Source organism: Bactrocera latifrons, unplaced genomic scaffold (genome assembly GCF_001853355.1).
Source record: "Bactrocera latifrons isolate USDA-ARS-PBARC rearing strain unplaced genomic scaffold, ASM185335v1 scaffold_28, whole genome shotgun sequence".
Taxonomy (NCBI): Eukaryota; Metazoa; Arthropoda; class Insecta; order Diptera; family Tephritidae; genus Bactrocera; species Bactrocera latifrons.
This window is the reverse complement of record NW_017536407.1, coordinates 940,071-956,336: the sequence shown is the minus strand read 5'-3', so window position 1 is coordinate 956,336 and position 16,266 is coordinate 940,071. Positions and strand designations below refer to the sequence as shown.

Below are 16,266 nucleotides of genomic sequence, written 5' to 3'. Positions count from 1 at the left end.
TTTTTGTATAATTTTATATATTTTTTTTTGTTTTTGTTTCATTTTTAAATCATTTTTCAATAAATTCTTTCCAAATATTAATGTATATGAATCTACTATATCATATGCACATATCAATGAGCACACCTGGCGCGGTCTACGCTTCGTTCCCATGACAATGTTTGCGTGTGCAATGCGTTCACCACGTTGCTTGCAACAAAATGCCACGCACGCACATCCGAGCCGCTCACAAAGTTGCATGAATGTTGCCGCAACTTACGCGCCGACCGCCCAGCCTCTTGGCATGCACATTCACTTTGTGTCCATAAAAGGCGCATAATGTGCGGAAACTTCCCTGACTAATGGCATGCGAAAAGCGCCAAATATCGCAATTGTGGGGAGGTCGCTGCTAATAACGGCGCGTCTAAGGCTGATTTTGGAGGCTGAGAGCCACCAGCCAGACTGGATGTGCATGTGGCACGAGTTGCATTCCACATTCGAGGATGTGCGTTTTTATTGTTTTACATTTTAACGGTATGCCATTAGTAACCTCTTACTTTCTAGTGCCTTTTATGTTTTTGAATAAAGTTGCCATAAATGTACAGTTAATTATGGTTTTCTAAATGACTTACAAAACGTGCAGGATTTGTTGTTGTGGAAATGTAATAATAAAAATTAAATATTTGGGCATTTCAATTTCAATTTCATTTTTGTATTGTCTTGTATATTTTGTTAATTGACAGGTGATATGTCAATAAAAATTGTTAGAAAATGCAATTGGTGAAAGTTTTTACTAAAAATGGCTGCCTTAAAGTACTCAATGTATGTATATAACCGTTTCATATACCAATTTCCTCATAATTTTAAAATTATTAATTTATTCTGCAAAATCTATTACGTCTCCCTCTCAAAGTAATCTCCCTTGGCCCCAATATATTTTTGCCAACTTTTTTCCAATCCACGAAATACTTTTTAAGGTCAATTTTCAGAATAGCCGTCAATGCGCGTAGCGATTCACTTTCAAAGTCTTCAATTGACTCAAAAGGGTCTCCCCGGAGCGGTCGTATGAGTAAAAACAGTGGTTGCGGCACGAAATCGGTTGCAAAACCTCTCGAAGAATCATACTGCATTGACTGCACTGCGACGCTGCAAATTTTTAGACAAGCTTCGCGTAAACGATGCATGACACTCAAAGAGTATTCCTTGTTAACAGTTTGGCCGGTCGGAAGGATTTCGGAGTGCACCATACCTCGATAATCGAAGAAAACTGACAACATAATCTTGATTTTTGACCTGCTTTGGCGTGATTTGTTCGGCTTCGGCGCGATTGATCATGTTATTCTGGAAGGTAAGCATAGATTCAAGACTCATCGCCAGTAATAAATACATTTACAGACGTTAACACGGCGTTGTTTTTCGGGAAATTTTAGTGATTTTGGAACCAATTGTGCTTTCACTTTTTGTAGGCCCAAATGAACTTTCAAAATAGTCTTTACCGACCCTTCCGATATTCCAACGATGACAGTAAGAGCTCTGATTGTTAATTGTCGAAAGTACTAATTCTTTTATTGTATTGACAAGTTGATCGTCAGTTGATATTGATGGCCGTTCTGGACGTGGTTAGTTGTTAACGCGTTCTCGACTCTCTTTGAATAATTTGTTCAAATCAAAAATACTTGTTCGTGATAAAAAGCTGTCACTGAAGGCCTTTTCCAACGTTCTGAACGAACTTCTTTGTTGAATAATTTTATCCAACGTAAAAATCGTCGAATTCACTTTATGTACTTTAGAAAGACAAGCGTATACTTAACACTAATGATAATTTTGATGTGACTGATGAAACCCAGATAAATTTGGCTAATAACTTTCATCGTTATCAAATGGCATAACACAATCACGTTCAAAGTAAATTTCGGTAGAAAATTAATTTCCTAATAAATTATAAATCAATGCGATTGCTAAATTAATATTTTCTTTATTCAAATATGACCGCAGCAGAATGTTAAATAAACCATTGATAACAGAAAATATACCGTTATTTACTTATGTTAATACGATATGATGTTCTTCAATAATATGGAATTAGGAAAATTTCCTTAGTGCTTATTCTTAATTTTTGGTGTTGAGAAGTTATTGATTCTTCAATAAAAAACAAAATGTTCGGCAAGGTAAAACTTGAATAAAGCTAACCGAGAAATTTGCGTTACTTTGGAAGGCTAAAAAAATATTTTTTGCTTGTCTATATCTTGCAAATATATTTAAAATAGCTAATTTTGCGAAATCCGGACCCATACTGACTACTAACTGGTAGATATTCTGTCTTGTGATGAATGAGACAGTTAAAAGCATTTCCTGTTGAGAGAATCTATAGAATTAAGAGATTAAATGAGTTTTCTCGGGTCAAAAACCGTCTTTTTTTTAAATTTGTTTCTCATTTAAAAAGTGCAATATTTTATTAGAATTTGTAATTGTTATAAGCATACACTATTAAGAACGAAATTCTGAAATTTTTGGTCCGGCGGCTCCTCGGAAAAAAGATGCCCTTGCGTTAGCAGTATAATTTCTTACAGCACCATCTTAAGTGAAAAAAACACGTGTTTTAGTTAAAGCTTTTACTTAAACCTTGAAAAAACTGAAAATTAGATTTTTGGCAGACATTTTTACAAAAAAATTTAAATTTCGAGACACTTTTTCTCAGAAAATAAATCCTTCGTCCAAGTCTTTAAAGTATCTCAAAGACCTGTCTAAAATTTCATTAGGATCGGTTGAGTAGTTCTGGAAAAATCTTGTCAACCGACTTCAAAAACACAGTTTCGAGAAAAACGCTTTTAAACGCTTTTAAACGCTTTTAAACGCTTTCTGACGGTGCAATTAACCTAGCTAGCCTCGAGCGCACAAGTTCTCAAGGCTGTATCTTCGAAACTATTACTCGGATCAACGTGAAAATTTAAGAGAATATTCTAGAGCTATTGTAGAATTTAATAAGATTTTTTAAACCCGTAAACCCATGTAACACCGTAAAAAAATTCGCGCTGACCCTGACCACAAAATTTTTAAATTTGTTAAATTTTCCGTTATTTTAACGTTCCACTTCCTGGTATAAATTTTATTCCAACGTTGTTTAATGTTTAGTTCTTTTTGAGATATCCACCTGTAAATTTGCACCACTCTTTCATCTCAAAAAGCTGCTCTTTGAATAATGTCACTGATATCGAACCACTATAGCATATAGCTGTCATAGAAACTGTCCGAACCAAATCAAGGTTTTGTATGGAAAACTTTTTTATTTGACAGGATATTTTAACGAGATTTGGCATAGAATATTTTCCGAAAGAATGCTACAATCTACCAATAAATTGTTCAGATCGGACCAGTGTAGCATATACCTGCCAAACTAACCGATAAAACTAAAGTTCTGTGGAAAACTTTTTTTATTTGACACGATGTCTTCACGAAATTTGCAGCAGAATTTTTTTGAAGACAACTCTGCAATTTCCCAACAAACGGTTCAGATCGGACGACTATAGTATATAGTTGCCATACAAACTGACCGATGAAGATCAAGAGAATTTTTTTTTATATCGTTTTATGCTTTAAAAAATGCACATGTGAAGGGTATATATCTTATCCGAATCTTTCCTTTTTATAATTCTTGAAATAAAAGTGAAAAAGCCTTACTACCGTAATGTCAAAAACAGCTGATTTTGACAAGTTATATGGGTAGGAGGATATCTCTCATTTATGAGCTTGCTTTGAGTAATTGAGAGCAAAAATTCTAACCTCAATTTAAATTAAATTCAAATAATATTTATTGCAATAAATTGTGTTTGCAAATTATTAACTTTTCTTCTTTTTTCTCTCTTTGCAGGTAAGTTGTTAATTCCATTATCGCCCGCCAGCCAACAGTTGTGTTTTGGTGAGTTGAATGCCAAAAATGTGTCAGATGCGGTTCACTTCTAATTTTTTATTGTTATTGGCTAAAGCCACAGATGTGCGAAATCAGTTGGAGGCTCAAAGAGGAAAATATAAAACATCCGCCATTGAGCGGTTTCCTTTGCCAGTTGTGCGCGCACACGCCCACAAAATCGGCAATGCAAACGAAACCAGCAACCAGTAGCCAGCATTATCCATCTAAATATATATATATATGTATGTGTGAACGTGTGTGTGGTTTGAGCGTGGCAAGCCTTTTTGTTGTAACATGCACTTTTGATCAATTGCCAGAATACTCTTTTTATAATGAGAACCCTAAATAGGCTTAGGCACGTGAGGAGCGTATGTGAGCGCTTTAGGGCTAAAAATATGCAGCAACAAAAAAACGTGAAAAATGCTCATTAAATAGTCAAATTAGTTTTGTTGTTCTCCATTATTTCATTTCATTATTTATTTTTGCTTGTTCCTTTCTTCCGCCTCCAACTCCCGTACACGCGTGCTTAGACGCCATAAAAGCCGTTGACGTGAATATATGAAGTGGATAATGTGCAGCACACACCTACTCTGCGCTTTATAGAATTTTTATAGTTCCCCGTACACAAGCCTGCATATATTTTTAGAAATGAAATCGTTAAAGCAAACCGAACTGACAAGCCGAATTCCCAAAGTTGTTTTAAATTAGCCTTTGCAGGTGTGGGCGCGCCTTGAAGCAGACACCGTTCAAGTGCTAGTTGCATGGAATTCTGAACTCTCCAAGCTATGGTATGTCACAACGGTGCCTGAGTGGTATGTCGGTAACTTTTCATTGCGGCTGACAACAACACTAACACTTTTCAAATGTTCGCATGAGTCTGTGTATGCGGTTCCATGCTCCAAATTGCTCGCTACACTCAAATTTATTTCGACGCAAGCTCATGTGTTTGTTGTTGTTTGTAGCAGACATGCACTTGTGTGCAGTAACTTGTAAGCACTTCAGGTGAGTGCCCAAAAGTCCAAATATATATCCATTGTGTGCATATTTTCAGTTTTGTACCCACTGGTGGTTTTGGCGTCATATTTTTACTTCATTTGAGAGATGTTGAGGTCATGGGGAAGTTAGTTATACCTTTCAAGTATCTGAGAAATTTGTGAAGACTCTGTACCTAATTTAATTTTATTACAAATTCATCAAATATTTCCGATTTTTACAAATTTCCAATAAGAAATTAGTATTTTATAAAAAAATATTATTATAAAAATTATTAAAAAAAAAGTTTTCTGTTGACAACAAGATTTTTCAGCGAACCTCAAAGAATTCAAATTATTTGCAAAAATTTTGTTCCTTCGTTAATCACCTGCCAAATATATCTAAGCAGATAATGCAAAACTTTCAAGCCGATTGGTCGAGCCGTTTCGGAGAAAATTTACCTCACCGATGCTCTGAACAGTGTTTCAAGAAAATCAGGTTTAAAGTTTTGGGAGCCGCGAACTAAAAAAAATTCTTAGAAATGCGAAACTATTGCTGGATTAAATTCGAAAACAAATTATTTTTCGGTAGATATCGTATATCTTTCACAATACTGTATTAAACTCATAAATAATATATTTTGACTGGAAACATAGAGTTGCACCGACACTAAAATCAGTAAGCGCCAAGAACGGAAAATATATAAATAGAAAATAAATAGAAAGTCAGTTCAGTAACGAAAATGTCTCTAAGAATATCCAGGAATTTGAAATTTACAATCCGTTCAAAACTGAAATATAAAGTTATCTCTTATAACCTGACTCAGTTAGAATCTTGAGTAATTATTTTTGATAGCTCCGACACTGGATTATTTTCTTCCTCTATTTAAATTTTTAAATTTTTTCAATGCTGCAACCTTTAATATAGATGATAGTCTAAGCCAAAGAGATTTTTTTTTGAGGTTACTTAAGGCCCACATTTGGTTTGAAATTTTGAATTTTTTTGGTTTTTTTTCAAATTTTGATAGCTTATGTCATTAAAAATAACATGCTAAAATTTCAAATCGATATCTCAAGTAGGTTTCGAGTCACAGCCATTTGTAATTTAGTCACTCAGTTCAATCAGCCCAATCAGTTAGTCCTTAAACACGTTTTTCTCAGAACATAATGTTTCGAATTTGCTGCGGTGATAAGACAAATGGTATATTAATCAACGACGTGACAAATTAAGTCGATTTGGTCTTGTCTGTTTGTCGCGACATGTCCCTACCCCTTTGAGATTTTGTACACTTTATCTTTTCTCCAAGAAGATGCTCATTTGTCGAAGCCGCCGATATCGCACCACTATAGCATATAGTTACCATACAAACTGAACGATCGGAATAAAGTGATTGTATGTAAAACCTCTTTATTTAAAGAGATATCTTCATGAATTTCGGCGTGGCTTGTTGTCTATGACAGTGGTGCAATCACCACAGAAATTGTTCAAAACGGACCACTATAGCATGTAGCTGTCATACAAACTATCCGAACTAAATCATGTCCTTGTATGAAAAAATCTCTTATTTTTTGAGATATCTTCATGAAATGTGGTTCGGATTGTTTTCTAAGGCATCGCTACAATTTCAGAACAAATTGTTCACGTCGGACTATTGTAGCAAATAGCTACCATACAAATTGATCGATCAAAATTGACTCCTTGTATGAAAAAATTTCTCATTTTTGGAGATATCCTCATGAAATTTGGTACGGTCTATTTTCTAAGCCTTCGCTACAATATCCGTATTATGTTCATAATCTATGCTATATCAAGTTCTGGTTAGGCATATTTTTTTTTTAATTTTTAAAAGTGTCACAACTTCGGTGCAACCGTATATAACGTTTTTTCTCATTTTGCTACTATTGCCGCCTTACATTTGTTCACGCTGCAGTCAGAGCTCGAAAAATATTTGTGAGGAAAAATGCTCGCTTTAGCATGAAAACTGTGTTGCACATGTCCAACAACCGACAAAACGCAAAATACCGTCAACGCCACAGCGGCAGCCCGCCTTCGCCTTCGCCACCTCACAGCGAGCCCAAAAATATTATTACAAATACTTACTCTGCTCTGCTTCGCCTTTTTTGTTGCAAGCCATTTCAATTCGCTGGAAACTCATTCATTGGGGGCTGTCTGCGCGCCGTCTGGCCTCTTAAGTCACAAACACATATACTACTTGTGTGTGTGTCTGTATGTGCTTATTTGCCCACCTGCTCGCTTTCGAATGAGTTCCGTTTGTTGGCTGCCACGCCGCCGTCACTATGTGCAATAAGTTTGCCTCCTGAGAATTCGCTCGCAGACATATGGTGAGACCCTGTATACTTGTATATTTGTACGCGTATGTGCAACATTACCGGGCGGATATGTTTGTGGATTTTTGGTGTTGCATGCGGTTGTTGGTGTCGCGTCGCATTTTTCCGGCGGGGTGTGGGTGCGCAATGCCAGTTCGAGACAAATAAAAGCAATTCATTTACCTACGTGCATACTTTTTTGTATGGCCGGTTGTTGTAATGCCAGCGTTTGTTTTTGCTGTTGTCTTCTGCGGTTGCCACAAAGTCACTCACCGGCGTGTTGTTATTAATGAAGTCACAGTTAAGTAGTTGCAACGTCAACTTGTATCGGTTTACCTTGCCATATTTCGCAGTAAATATATTTAAAAATACTTTGTTGCCGTTGTTGTTGTATTTTGGTAATTGTGCATCGTTTTGTTAGTTTTCGCGATTGAATTACTTACCTGTTTACTTGAGCACGACGCCGATGCTCACCGCCCTCACTTTGCTTCATTTATTTATCTTATATACATACATATATAAATATACATGTATATATATACATATGTATGTATATTTCCTTGCTTGCAATAATTATTTTTTTGCCAACGTTGACTGAAATTCGTGCACGCCGCACCGTCTGTCCGTTGGAATTGCCTTTCAATTGGGTCGCGTTGATTTGGTTTCGTGTTAAACGAGTTTTTCTGCGCGACAAATACACCTAATAATTCACCGAAATTACATAAGAAACTGAGCAATGTTCAATACATGTAGATTTGGATTTGTAATTCGTCATGTGATCACTTGTTTGCTGGGACCGGTGGATTACATCGATCGCCAGTCGTTGAGATAATTAAAATAACTTGAATTTTTTGAGAAAAGACACACATGAAACAAGTAAGGGAGGGCTAAATTCGGGTGTGGCCAAATATATTATATATATGCTCGCAATTCGAAATACACACAAACAAAAACAACACTGGTGAGAATGTTCTTTCAAGTGTCGGATAACTTTTTATTGTGTAGTCGAAAAAGTCTTTTCGAGTTTCTCCTCAAATTTCTACCTTTGAACCTTTTTGGTCGACCAGTTTTCGCCATTTTTCCGCTGGAGACATTATTCCATCAGTGTAAAACTTTTCTGACTCTCTTGAAGACAACTTTACTCCATTAAGGGAGTTCTGCATTGACCGAAACAAATGGTAGTCTGATGATGCAAGGTCAGAGCTATATGGTGGATGCATCAAAACTTTTCAGCAAAGATCTCCCAGTTTTTGCAGAGTCATCAAAGATGTGTGTGATCTATCCTTATCCTGATGGAAGACGAATCCCTTTCGGTTGATCAGTTCTTCTCGTTTTTTTTCGATTGCTTGCTTCAATCTCATCTGTTGTTCACAGTAAAATTTAGGAGCAATCGTTCGACCATCCTGGAGCAGGTCATAGTGAATGATTCCCCTTCAATTCCACCAAACACTCAGCATAATCTTTCGAGGCGTCAATCCTGGCTTTGCGACCATTTGTTGAGTTTCACAACGCTTGGACCATGGTCTTTTTGCACATTTTTGTTCTATTTGACCCACTTCTCGTCTTCTGTTATCATTCGCTTCAGAAATGGTTCGATTTGACTTTCTTTCAACAAAGAATGGCAGATGTTAATTCGGTCCATTACGTTTTTCACAGACAATTCATATGGTACCCAAACATCGATGTTATTTTTGTAGCCAGCATTGTTCATATGGTTCAAAACCGTTTGATGATGAATGTTAAGTTCCTTAGCAATGTCAAGGCTATCCTAATTTAAAGAATATTTTATCTGCCATTTAACAATTTACACTCAAGGACTTAACCATAGAACTTTGCCTACATTTCGGCGCGGAGATCCATGCTAACTTACTCTTTAGTATGCAATTCAATCAAGAATTGTTGTGATTTTCATATATCGGGTCTTGCGTGAACTAACTTTCAACTCTTACGAGCCGTATCGCTTGAACGAACTGCATAATTGTGGCATTAACTGGTTCTATCGTAAGTAGTACATCAGTACTATAATCTTACCATGAGCAATTCCAGTTTTTATTTTATGTCACATATGTGTTTAAGCATAATCTGAAATATAACTTTAATTTTGGCAGTGCTTTTAAATTCTTTAATGCGGCTTAGCACCCACTTTATACCAAATTTATATACGCACATGCGCAACCGCAAAACGAGATGCCAAAACGATGCTTAAAGCAGATAAATACTATTCACCGCAACGAGAAAAGAAAACTAAAGCGGAATAGTGAAATTAATGTTTTCCGAAAAAAAAAAATACCATGTACATATTCGTTAAGCACGCTTAAATTAACCCGAGCAACTTAATTTGTGTAGCTTAATGGCCCTAAAGAGTCTTTCATTACTGAAAGAACGAACGATGGTCGGATAGATAATACTCGTATAGTAGTAGCCTTAGAAACAGAGGAGAGAGTAATATATTTATTTAAGACTTTAAAAGTAAATATTTTCCGGATCAAATTTTCTGACAAAGTGGTCTTACAGTACATATGATTAAAAAGACCGAAAGAAAAACGAAAAAATTAGTTTAGTCATTTCGCTACTCAACCGTTTTAGTTCTGCATCTTATTAAAAGTGTAAATGTGAATTCAATATAATCTATTTATTATTCATTTTTAAGTTGTTTGTTCGTTTCGCCACTCTCTTGTGTTTGACTTGGTTTATTGAGAGGCTCAATTTTGTTACTATGTACTATTCATACAAAATTGAAACTTAAATAAGTTGATATGTATGTATACATTTTTCGATAATGATAAGTATACTAATTTCCAAAATATCTCGGGATCCCGATAAAATTTAAAAATTTCGGGATTCAACAAGCAGTCGTAAAGTCATTATTTTAAGCAGTTTGAAACTTTCTTTGAAAACCCCAAAAAATACCGAAACATTTTCGGGATCCCGAGTTTGTAATTTTATAATGATTAGTCAACAAAATATGAATATATTTTGGGATCCCGATAAAGTTTATATATTTCGGGATATAACAAGCAGTCGTAAAGCCATTATTTTAAGCAGTTTGGAACTTTTCTTTAAAAATTAAAAAAATTAGGAACAATTTTCGGGGCCCGAGCGTGTAAATTTTTAAATTATAAATTCTACCAAGTACTTATTCTTATTATTAGGCTCATTACATTGTTTGTATGCATAAAGAGTAAGAATTGTCTGCCAACGATTCGAGTAGCACATAATAAAAAGCATGCCGGCAATGAAAGCAGGTATGGATAATGAACTAAACCTTTTTGCCGATGTACGCGATGTATGTTATATACTCGCTATATATGCTATGTATATGTATGTATTTATGTATATGTGACAACAAAAAAAAAACGTTATTTGCTTTTCGCAAGCTTGTAATAAATACTAAAGACGACATGGGGCCGAAGAGAGGAAGAGCCAACGAATAGATACACACAAGCATATTTATGGATGAAGGTATATACAATACATACTTATGTGTGTAAGAGTGTACATATGCACAAGTATGTGTGTATATATGAGTATTTATTTGTATATGTGTGAATATTTGAGGTAGCTGACTAACCAACATTTTGTCAACGCTCCGATAACAATAAAATGAACGCTCATAAAAATAATTAACGGTAAATAAAAGTCGCAAACAAATGGCAACAAATTTAAGTTATGCTTAAAACAAAAAGTTAATAAAACAAAATTAACGACAGCTAAAATATCCCACTTAAAAAAGTGGTAAGTAAAAACGCGAAAAATTGGCGAAAAAGAAGAGTTAATGCAAAAGTTTAACAGTAAAATTGCCAAAATTAAAAAAAAGTAAAACAAAGTTAACTTCGGCTGCGCCGAAGCTATAATACCCTTCAGAAATACGAAAGTTATCCATACAAGAACTTAATTTTGTTCGGCCAGTTTGTATGACAGCTATATGCTATAATGGTCCGATCTAAACCAATTCTTCAGAGAATGTACCGTTAGCTTTAACAACAATCTGTGTCAAATTTCGTGTAGATTTCTATTGAAATAAAAAAAGTATTTTATACAATCACTATCTTTTGTTCGGCCAGCTTGTATGGCAGCTATATGCTATAGTGGTCCGATCTGCACTAACTCTTCGGAGATTATAGCGTTGCCTTAAATAATAATCTATAAATAACTTCGTGAAGGTATCTTGTAAAATAAAAAAGTTTGTCATACAAAAACTTGGTTTTGTGCGGCCAATTTGTATGGCAGCTATATGCTATAGTGGTTCGATCTGAACAATATATTTGGAGATTGAATTTCATGAAGATATCTTGTAAAATAGAACAGTTTTCCATACAAGAACCCGATTTTGGCCGATCAATTTGTATGGCAGGCATATGCTATAGTGGTCCGATATCGGCGGTTTCCCGAAATAAGTAGCTTCTTGGTGAGTCAAGGTCAAGTGCAAAATTTCATTTCGATATCTCAAAAACTTGGGGACTAGTTCGTGGTTAACGTAATATACCCTGTGCAGGGTATAATAAAGCATGAGCCATGTATGCAAGTATGTGTGTGTGAAAAGGGTCAAAGCGTGCCAATGTCGGCGTCTTTAGTTGTGATTTATGATCAAATAAAAATATGCCACACTTGCTGACGTGCATTGGTGTTCAAGGTATGCATATTTTTTAACATGATTATTGATAACTGTGTATGTATGTGTGCTGTCACCAGTTATGATCATTTACCGCTATTTCTTATAATTTACACTGCATGCGCTGGCTTTTAGCAAACAATTGCAAAAGGCTTGTACTTATGCATACATATCTACGAGTTTCTTTATATTTGTATGTGTGAGTATTGGAAAACACATAACTTTTTGTTGCAAGCAAGTACTAGTTTTCTGCTTTACAGCTGACACGGGAAGTCGTGAAAGTTTCAGTTTTCTGCCATTTATGTACTTTTTATATACCTTTTATTTATACATACTATATATGTATGTGTGTATGATATTTATGTTTTTCTATGTGAAAGGCTGCAGTAACAATAGAAATGGCAAATAATAATATTTCTGCACATATGACGGCGCATATTCGTTACAATAGACAAAGCAAAGGCATTTGGTGCTAATAAAGGCATCCTGCTGTTACTGCCTCAGGCGTGTAAATGAGAGACTCATGCAAACTTAATTACTATTATGCCAATATACTTCAAACTATACTATGTTGCATGTAGTTCAGTGTAATTTGCATAACGGTACGTGTAAATCACGCGTGTTGATTTTCAAACAATAAGATTGCGGGCAACTTTTTCAATATTTTTGCCATAAACAGAGTGAAAGTAGAGGTATGAAAAAGCAAAGTCCTGACTTCCAGATTTTTGAAAAGTGTTGAAAGAATAAAAATTAAAAAAATTGGTGAGATGCAGTCAATCAAACCGGTAGTAGCTTTATAAGGAGAATCTACTCATTGCTGGAAGACCTGCAAATGACATTCGTTCCGAATGTGTTTTTTCTCTCTGTCTGTCTTATGCACACGCTGTTTCTTTCCGAAGTGGACTCTAGAAATGTCATTTTCGAAGAAGTTCGGTGTTTCTAGAACCCCGGTGTTCTGTTAGAAGCTCGATGTATGGCTGCCACACTAGTTAACGCAAAAGAACACCTCATCGACCTAATTTCCATCTACACATCGCTTCTGAATCGCAACAAAATAGGTTCATTTCTAAAGCGGATGGTTCTTCTTCTTTATTGGCTTCTCTTGGCTGTTTGGCGCCAATTTGAGATTTAAAGTGTAGACAGGTTCTTTTTCGCCTGGTCTTTCTAACGGAATGAAGGTCTTCCCCTGCTTTTCCGGCGGGTACAACGTCGAATACTCTTAGAGCTGGAGTGTTTTCATCCATTCGGACGATATGACCTACCCAGCGTAGCTGTTGTCTTTTAAATGGCTGGACTATGTCAATGTCGTAGTATATCTCGTACAGCTCATCGTTCCATCGAATGCAATAACCATAAATCTTCCGCAGTACCTTTTTCTCGAGAACTCTTAACGTCGACTCATCAGATATTGTCATTGTCTGTCACTAAGTGACTTATGGAGTTTGGTCGTTGTTTGTCGAGAGTGGACTTTGCTTCTCAATTGCCTGTCCAACCTGGAGAAAGCAGAACAAAAGCGGAACTGAGTTGCTTCCGACAATGTCAAGGTAAAACGGTCGTGGCGGTATCACAGTAAGCCGGCGAAAACGGTGGCCGAGGTAGATTGGCTAGAAAAGGAACTTGTCTACTATGAGTTGCTCTCGCAGACCAGACTCTCAATGCGGATATGTGCTGTCAACAATTGGACCATATAAAAGAAGAAAAGGTTCCCATAACTTTCTTCAATAAGTGAGGCATTGTATTCCATTAGGACGACGCCATTACACATACTTCGCTATTGACTCGCCAGAAGCTTCAGAAGCTTGGGTAGAAGGTTTCAATGCGTCTATATTCTAGTCCGTATTTAGCATCAGGTGGCGAATGACTTCGCTCTTTAATTTGAGTTACCATCTGCTCAGAGAGTGTGAGATTTTTCGTACCGAATCGATCGATCTCGAAATTTATAACATTTTTCCTCTTAAATATACTCTCATAAAATCCAATAGCCGATCAGTGTTGGAGTTTTTCTATGAGTCTCCAAACCCTCCACCAAACAATCGTTCATTAAACAGAATGTGGCGAACAAACACTTCTAAGAATTCCTTATTGCCTTGAAAAGTAAAATTAAAAGTGCTAGACTTCGAAGAAATGGAAATCCTGTGCGCGTACTTAATCATGCTTAGTAAAAGGAAAGCTTCATACTCCCGAGTGATTGATACTAAGTAGGAAGTTGCGTGTTCTATTCATATACATATATACACATGTCTCTGTAGTTACATGCATTGTACGTATGTGAGTACATGCTTGCAATGTCATTAATGCACAATGAACTACTTTAGGCGAGTTACTACTCGTTAGCTAGTCAAACAAAGGGGCGTTGGCGTCGACGACACATTATAGCGACTGATTGGTTGCATGAATGAAATGCATTAATTATACCTTAACTCACATTTGTTGTGTAACAACATAGACTTTGTCGCGTTAAATGCAAATTGAGTTTACATTTTGGCAACTGTGCATATACTGTTAGTCGCGGAACACCTTTGTGTAATTAGTTTCTATGAGCAGGTGAACCTTCGGCGGTGATTCACTGCTACATATAATTTTATATTACTTTGTTTTTTTTTTTTTTTTTTTTGTCGAGAGATTATTTTCATGTAGTATGGACTAGACGTTTTTAGAACCCTATGCAATCAATTGAAGGATACTACCATACCAAAACTATTTTTTATAAGAAGCATTATTTTTTGCAATGCTATGATGTTATTTTCTCAAAATATATATAATACCGGAAAACTATTCGCGCTTTTAAAATTTCGAATCTGGTATTCAAGGATGCTTATTAGCATATATGCCATAAAAAACTAATCGATCAGAATCAAGTTCCTATATGGAAAGCCTTTTTAATCGACAAGATATCTTCACGAAATTTTGCATAGATTAGATTATTCAAGCCAATGCTACATTCTCCGAACAAATGTTCCAAATCAGACCACTATAGCACATAGCTGTCATACAAACTGAACGCGTGAAATCAAGTAATTTTATGAAAAACTTTTTAATTTGCTGAGATATATTCACCAAATTCGGTACAGTTTATTGCTTAAGAGATCGCTACCATCTTCGAACAAATTGTTGAGATCGGACTACTATAACATATAGCTGTCATACCAAGTAATCGCTCAAAATCAACTCTTTGTATGGAACCTTTTTTATTTGAGAACAACTTTCTTGTTTTTAATAACTCAAATTATATAAATATACCGTTATTATTTCTCGAAAGATAATGTCTATGATAATTTTCTCGTTTTAGTTTCTAACATTGACGACAATTTGGAAATTTCACCAATTTTTCACAATTAAAGTTTTCTTAGCTTTCATTTTATTTTGTATTTTTTATGCAATATCACCTCTTTCGCTGATTATTTAATGTTTAAAATATTATTTAATTGGCCATATAATTTAGCGCCCTGTATACAACGCACTTGCGCACATCCATACACACACCAATACCGTCCTTTCCACTTACCCAACCGGCTGACAGGTCTTTCCGGCGCTTCAAGTGCATGGCGCAACACCGGTAATAGAGATTTTCTCAAGCAAAACTCCACAACACTCATTCGAAATAATTGTGAATTATTATCAAAACATTCACACATTGCTCCGTCGCTGTTATTACCATTGCGATGGCTGTCGGTGGCTGCTAAGCGTTGCTGTAGCCTGACCCCCAATGTCAGCAGACGCCGCTTTGGGCCGCCAAGTAGCTCTACGCGCCGTTTCCAAAGCCTGTCAGCTCTGTTAAACGGCCGTCTGTTCATACAACAACCAACCCTGTTTGCTTTCAGTCAAGTCTTGTAGGATTGTGTGTGTGTGTGTGTGTGTCGGCGCATCTCTTCACCGTTGTGCCACTAAATCAAATGCAAACACCGCACATTTTAACAAAACCAGCACGCAATGCAATTAATCATTTCAACTCATAAAAGTAAATATAAAGTGCAACAATAACAACAGCAATAAAAACAACAAATTATATGAATTTTGCGTTTATCACTTTAAAGAAATTTTAAGAGTGCGAATGCGAAGGCAGAAAAAAGCTGCTGGTTAAGCAATGAGAAGAAGAAAAAACAATAAAATAAGAAGAAATATTGACGACGGCAGTACCGAAATTGTAATACCCTTCACAGGTGTTTTAATTTTAACATAAAATAGTATTAAATGAACTTTATCTTAATTTTGATAGTTCAGTTTGTGTGGCAACTATAGCTTATAGTGGACCGATCTGAACAATATGCTCAGCGATTGTAGCGCTTTCTTGAACAATAATCTTTGCTAAATTTCGTATAGATATCTTGTCAAATAAAAAAGTTGTCAGTAGAAGTACTTTCTTTTGACTGATTGGTTTGTATGACAGCTATAGGCTATAGTGGATTAATCTGAACAATTTCTTTGGAGATTGTAGCGTTGTCTAGTACAATGATGGCTGCTAAATTTCG

General features: G+C 35.8%; 1 protein-coding gene across 3 annotated transcripts in view; it reads left to right on the top strand.

Moving 5' to 3' along the window:
* Nucleotides 1-16,266, top strand: part of LOC108970074 (mitogen-activated protein kinase-binding protein 1) — a 205,826-nt gene that overhangs the window by 36,842 nt on the left and 152,718 nt on the right. Inside the window, exon 1 of one of the 3 annotated variants that reach the window (XM_018935204.1) lies at nucleotides 1,310-1,327. The exons of the other annotated variants lie outside the window; for them this stretch is intronic. The gene's annotated coding sequence lies outside the window, so the exon portion shown is untranslated. Of the gene's footprint in view, nucleotides 1-1,309; nucleotides 1,328-16,266 lie in introns of those variants that run through there. 3 annotated transcript variants of the gene reach the window in all.